General features: G+C 37.7%; 1 long non-coding RNA gene across 1 annotated transcript; it reads left to right on the top strand.

Annotated features, from left to right (window-relative positions):
• Positions 1–217: 217 nt before the first annotated feature.
• On the top strand, positions 218–4,480 carry LOC138880516 (uncharacterized). Its single transcript, XR_011403239.1, has 2 exons — positions 218–436; positions 3,988–4,480. It is a non-coding gene; the product is annotated as an uncharacterized lncRNA (long non-coding RNA).
• The last annotated feature ends 2,192 nt before the right edge of the window (positions 4,481–6,672 follow it).

Raw genomic sequence — 6,672 nt, 5'->3', positions numbered from 1 at the left:
AAAAAGGAAAAGGTTGGATTGAAAAACGAAAAGGAAAATTGGAAAGGGACGGGTGGATTTAAAAAGGAAAAAGTTGGAAAGTAAAAAGGGGGTCTGGAAAAAGAAAAGAAGGGAAAAGAGATTGAAAAAAAAAAGAAAAATTAGAAGAAAGGGGTCATCTTCTTCTTCATAAGGAAAACGAAAAAAAGGGAAAGAAAAAGGTTTTGGACTTCATCTTCTTCTTCCTAAAAAAACTGAAAAGAAAAAACTCCCACTCTCTTACATCCAAACAACCCCTTCTGCTTCATCTTCTCGAATCAATCTGCTGCGTCGAAAAAAAAAACAGCAGCAGCCAACATCTCGGGTCGTTGACAGTCTTGGTCCGAGCTTCCTATTTCCGTCGAGGTTTCCATTTCGGTCCAGTGATTACTGTCGTTTTTGTGTGTGAAGATTCAATGTAAGACCCACTTTCTTTATTTTGGATTTGTTCTGCTTACATGTTTCTGTCTATGTATTTTGCTTCTTCAGTAACTTGTGTGAAGATTAATGTTTTCCTTGATTATTTGTTTTGATTTAGACACTAATCCATTAAAAGTGTGAATCCAGCGAAAGAGAAAAACAATCCAACAAATATGGAAATAGGTATCATAATGTAGTAACTGTGTTTGGTTATATGTTGAAATTGATTTCGACTGATTTTCATATCCTTTTATTAAGTTTATTTCAAATGGATCTCTATTCTATTTAATCAGAAGAAACGAAAATAAGAAAAGTTTTACTGTTCGATCATGGTTGTTGCGCCAGTTATATGCCCATGTGATTATTTTACTTGTTGTTCTCTTTTTATAATAAAGCCATGATAACCCTGTGGCCCATGTGATTATTTTGCTTGTTGTCTTTTTTTAAAAGTGAATAAAGTTGTGATATCTTTGTGGATTCCTTTACGTTAATGTTGTCTTCATAGTTTATATTTTTAGTTTTTTCTTGTTTTCCTTATAGTTAGCCTATGGATATGAATATGGTTAAGTTTGTTTTGATTATGAACATTCGTGCTTTAAGTTAAATGTGATCTTTTGAAATAAACCGAGGCGTGCCATTTAGCAAATTTCATGGCCCTCGCAAAGTGCAAACGCGCAGTTGCTTTAGACGCATATTTAATAAAATTACTTTCCTAAATTCGGGTGCGCATTATGTGATCCAAATCAAATCTCAACGATGTTAAAATATGTTAAAAACTACGGGCACATTGATTGTGACGTGGTCCGAGATGCATGTCCACGATGTTGCAATTCTTTAAAAAATAAGAGCGGGATGTGCCTCGCCGAAGAAAAATACAAAATTGCGGGGCCCTCAGTACATATTTGCTTTAAAAAATTGCTTAGACTTCGGGATGGACCGTTTAGCAAAACTCCACGGCCCTACCCAGAATAACAATACGCTAGTTGCTTTAGACGCACCTTTAATAATTTATTTTCCTTAAACTCGGGTGCACATTTATGTGACCCAAATCCAAATCTCAACCGAGTCGAGATATGTCAACAACCACGGGTGCATTGATGTAACGTGGTTCAAGATATGTTTTCACGATGTTGCAATTCTTGATAAAAATAATAATAATGACAAAAGCGGTTAAAAGTTAAAATTCGCACATAGGTTCTATATGTATAAAATCAGATAATCAAGCCGAATATGACAGTTGAGCGACCGTGCTAGAACCACAGAACTCGGGAATGCCTAACACCTTCTCCCGGGTTAACAGAATTCCTTATCCGGATTTCTGGTACGCAGATTGTAATATAGAATCATTCTTTTCCTCGATTCGGGATTAAAATTGGTGACTTGTGACACCCTAAATCTCCCAAGTGGCGACTCTGAAATTTTAGTAAATAAATCCCGTTTCGATCGTCCTTAAATTGGAAAAAACTCCATACGCCCCTCGCGGGGGCGGAAAAAGGAGGTGCGACAGCTCTGGCGACTCTGCTGGGGATAAATTTACAACCCAGAACCACTGGTTCAGGGTTAGAAATTCGAGCTTAGATAAATTGTTATATTTGGCTTTATCTGATTTTTACATGTTTGAGCCTAATGTGCTAAATGTTGCTTTTACCGCTTTGATATTATTTGACTGTATATATAAACTGTGTCGAACCCTTCTCTCTTCACCTCCGGGGATGTGCTTACTGGTTGAGACTCCCTATTCTGTTAGTGTCATACCCTGAAATAAGAAAGAGGCCGGATAAGTTACGAAGCCGGATGGCCTTTTGGTTCCCGGTAAGTTGCCCCCTCCTCGACTCGAGTTGTCCGCTTGGGTACACAGTCTAGAACACCGACCCATGTTTGGAACATAGAATAACATGACTTCATGCCAGATCCCTAGTAGGAACGCTTATTTGCATCACGTTGCATTTGACTTAGGGGACTCAACACAGGGTTTGGGTCCGTCTAGGACTAGCAACCAAAAATGAAAATGACCATCCTGATGCATCTTACTTGCTCCTACTTGCGCATTTATTTGATTCGGACTTGTGTGCTTACTGACTTTTGAATATCAGGAATAATATTTTAAAATTGAAAAAAAAAAGAAATAGCGGTTAGGGAATTGATTGTTTATTTTTGAAAAAAAACAATGCCCAAATAACTGTCAAAACTCTGCCGAAATTTTGAGAAAATGAAAAAAAATGTTTTATTAGTTTGTTTTATTAAAAGCAAAGAAAAATAGAAAGAAAAAAAAATCGTTGTTCTGTCTTATTTTTCAAAAAATAAAAAAAATAAAAAAGGAAAATAGTTTGTCTTCCCCTGAAAAATGACAATGAAAAAAGGGTCTTATTTTTAAAATATTTTTTTTATGTGTTTCTGAAAATGCCAAAATGAAAATGAAAGAGTCGTGCTTGGAAAGTGTTTTTTTTATTTGTTGCTGAAAAAAAAATAAAAAAATTCTGTTTTAAAATAGTTCGGTTATTTGGCCCGAACTACGCGGGTTTGATTCTCACCGGATGTGAGATACGTAGGCAACCCTCATCGGGTCCAACCCCCTTTTTGCTAAAATAGCCAAAAACCAATAAATAAATAAAAAACGTGTCAAAATTTTAATTTTGTCATAAATAAGTCGGGCGGTGTCCAGCCTCCCCTTTTGCTAAAAAAATAGCCAAAAAAAATAATTTAATTTTGTCATAAAGAAGTAGGGTGACGCTGTTTTGTCAAGACATAGCCGAATGTTCCCGAAAAGGACGCCGGAAGGCTGACTTTGCATAAACAGCCATCTTTTGGGTCATGTTTAGGATTTTGGTCCAATTGACCCACACAGCCTTAAAAATCTTCGTCCCCGAGGCGCTGAAGGGCCGTGTTTGCAACACCACGTTTTCATTGTAATTTGAAAAAAAAAACAAAGAGTCAGCGGTTAGGTGAATACCATTTGAATTTTTGGTCAAAATAAGTCGAGCCAGCTTCGGCCGCATCTTAAACCGTTCTTGCCGAAATAGACTTAGAGTATCTTTCAGTTGTCGAAAGGCTATTTTCGTAAAAGAACGGTCAAGTTTGTAAAGTGTCAAAATAATCCTCCCCGGCCTCAAAATTCATGTGAGATTTGGAAGGGGCCACATTTGCAAAAATAGCCGTTTGGTTGCATTTGTCAAACGGGGAAAGGAAGCTGGCCTTTTTGTTTTGGAGTTTGTAAATCTTTTGATTAAAATATGTGGGTTGTTTGATTTTCGAGTTTGTAGGTCATCTTCAAACCATTGAAACCCAGTTTGTTTTAATATGAAAATTGATAAAAAATGTTTATTGTTTATCTTTTATTGGCCCGAACTACGCAAGTTCTGATTCATGCGGAGTCATAATACGTAGGCAATCTCCATAAGATTCGACCACAACAAAAAAAAAGAAAAATTAAAAAAAAATTAAAAAAAAAAAAGCGAAAGAAAAAAAAAGAAAAAAAAGGAAAAAAAAGATGTTGTTAATAATAATGACCGACTGAGTCCATTCTAACCTGTTTTGTTTTGAATCGCAAAGAAAGTTAAGGTGGTTGGTTTGTGGTAAGCCGGACAATGACACCCAGAATATCGCGCGGAATCCTTTACATGCACATAATGATACACACTTTGCGGGGATCAGGCCTGATAACAGAAGCACTCGAATCCTATTGGGACTTGTTGACTAAAGTTGATGATATTGAAGCTGGCAATGGTCTGGACAATACTGATGCGAAGCTCAGTGGCTAAGATGCCAATTTTGATAAAGTAGGAGGACGCTCCGTTCCTTGGTTAGCAAGAGAGAAGCTTGTGGTGGCGTATTTTGTTGTCATTTCTGTTGTCTGGATTATTCTTAGGGTTGTAATCCGGATATTGTCTTGTGTCAAACCTTCTTATCTTTTCATTTCGTCATAGCGGTCTGTTTAAGTTTTGTCCAGTTTGTTTAAAATTTTATTCTGTTTTGTTTTGTTTGTCTTGTCATTCAAACCATTTCACCGGTAATCTAATGCAAAATCCGGTCCTTTTTATTTCCAGTTTTCTTTTGTTTAGTCCTTTTATCATTTTTTGTTCATCGCTGATTCTCGTGACATGACATGCGCACACAGTTCGGGCGTAATCTTAAAAGTTAATCATAAAACCCCGGAAAGATGATCAGAACGGTTAAAGGAAATAAGTACGGTTTGAGATTGTTCGGAGCCCGAGTCATGTGGAACTGGGGCAAGTTAAACACAAAGAAAACCGTTAAAAGCAAGATTCGCCAAATTGGCATGAGGGTCGTTCATGATAATGAGAGTGTCGCCCAACGGTGCTTTAGAAATGACAAAGGAAAAATAAAATGTTTAACATAATTGTCAAAGTCCAGCACCATCGGAAGAGACTATAAATCTATGTTCAATTGTGTTGTTTGCACTTGGCATATTTGAAGACTGAAATGACGAAGGCATTTTGTTCTGCTACCTAAACACTTTATCCTTCGTTACCCCTTTTGAGCCTTATTTATTTCTCTTTCGTACCCCTCGTTCGGAATCAGTAGAAACGACTAGAAAACTCAAGCATGGCAGGTAAACAAAAAAAAGGAAGAAAAGAAAACAACAAAACGAAAAAAGAGAAAAGAAAAAAAAAAGAAAACAAAAACAAAAGAAAACAAAAAAAAACAAAACAAAACAAAAGAAAGTCAGAAGAAAAAAGAGGAGTTGGGAACTACGTTTAACCTGATTCCTCAAAGAGGATACGTAGGCGCTTCACGGCTCGGTCATAGGGTGCATAATGGCCACAATGGTCACAGTGTGCATGGTGTAATAAAAATTAAAAAAAAAAATAAATAATCCCCAAGCAAAAAAAAACTGGGGCAAGGGTTACGCTTGTTGTAAACAAAATTGGTTCCGAAGGTTGTAATTTTAAACCCCAAATTTATTTTGTTTTTGGGCCTTTAATACCCTTTCTTTCTAGCCTGTCCAAAAACCCACATTACGGTCCAAAGTCTGCAAAAGATGTCAAGTCAGACAAATGAGAGTCTTACCGGCGAACATAACATTCTGTTCCACAGCAGAAAGAACTCTAATCTCCAGCAGAGAGAGTCATACCGGCAACACTCCAAATCCCCAGCTGGAAAGTGATACAAATGAGAGAGTCTTATCGGTGAAAATCTTCACGGACACCATAAGGCGATGAAAGCTGAGAGAAAAACCAAAATGAGAGAGACTTGATGGTGAAAACCTTTTGGGCACTACAAGTCGAATAAGATTGAGAATCAGATGGAGAATTGCCAATTGAAGGTCTTGAAAGACGATTGACGGCGGAGGATAGGCCACATGTGCATGTCATGACCATTAGAGTCGGTGTCTGCATTTGATAGGTTTTATTTATAGTATCTTTTGTTAAAGAGTCATCTTTTTCCTTTGTCTTTTATTCTGTTCCCTTTTATCTTTTCCTTTCATAGAAAAATTCCCCAGTAGAGTCTGTCTGGTCAGAACAAGTGGGGAATGACTTCAAAATAGGCCATCAACTTTCCAATTATGCAAGACGAGATCTGACTAGTACATCCAAGTGGTATAGTCAGCAAGGAACAAGCGCGAGGCCAGTGTCAAGAAAGATATCCCCAGCAAAAGGGAATTGACAAAAGGATCGACGAGTGTCAAGAGGGATATCCTTGCCGAAATCAAAGGTTATTAAACCTCAAGGCCAAGGCCCGTGGACAAATCAGGGAGAGCAATGAGCATGATTTGGGAAATTCATGCGAGACTAAAAGGTCAGGGAAATGCCAGTTTCCGAGCTGTGCCACAAAAGAAGAGGGATATCCCCAGCAGAAAGGGATCATTCCCAGCAAATAATATCATCCCCAACAAGTTGTGGAACGCAGAGCAAGGAAGGAGAAAGGGAAAGTCATCCCCAGTAGGAGTATCACAACCAACCACCGTGTTTTAAACTAACAAATTTTGTTTAATTTGAAACAGGTAAAGGAAATGGCATTGATGACAGAAATGCATGCCATAAGGGAGACTGTCAAACTGGGGCAAAAAAGTTTCCTTTCATTTGGAAAATTTTCTGGAAATCAGGTACCCATTCGAAGAAGAATAAAGATAACACCAGTCTCAAGGGAAGTGGTCTTTGAACCGGTGTTGCCCCAATATAATAAGTTTCAATGGAGGAAGTTGTTCCCCAGCAGACAGAACAAAGGGATGACACTTGTGCTCAGAAAAGCAAAAGGCCAGTATCATTCCCAACA

Source organism: Nicotiana sylvestris, chromosome 10 (genome assembly GCF_000393655.2).
Source record: "Nicotiana sylvestris chromosome 10, ASM39365v2, whole genome shotgun sequence".
NCBI lineage: Eukaryota > Viridiplantae > Streptophyta > Magnoliopsida > Solanales > Solanaceae > Nicotiana > Nicotiana sylvestris.
This window is presented reverse-complemented; position numbering and strand designations above follow the sequence as displayed.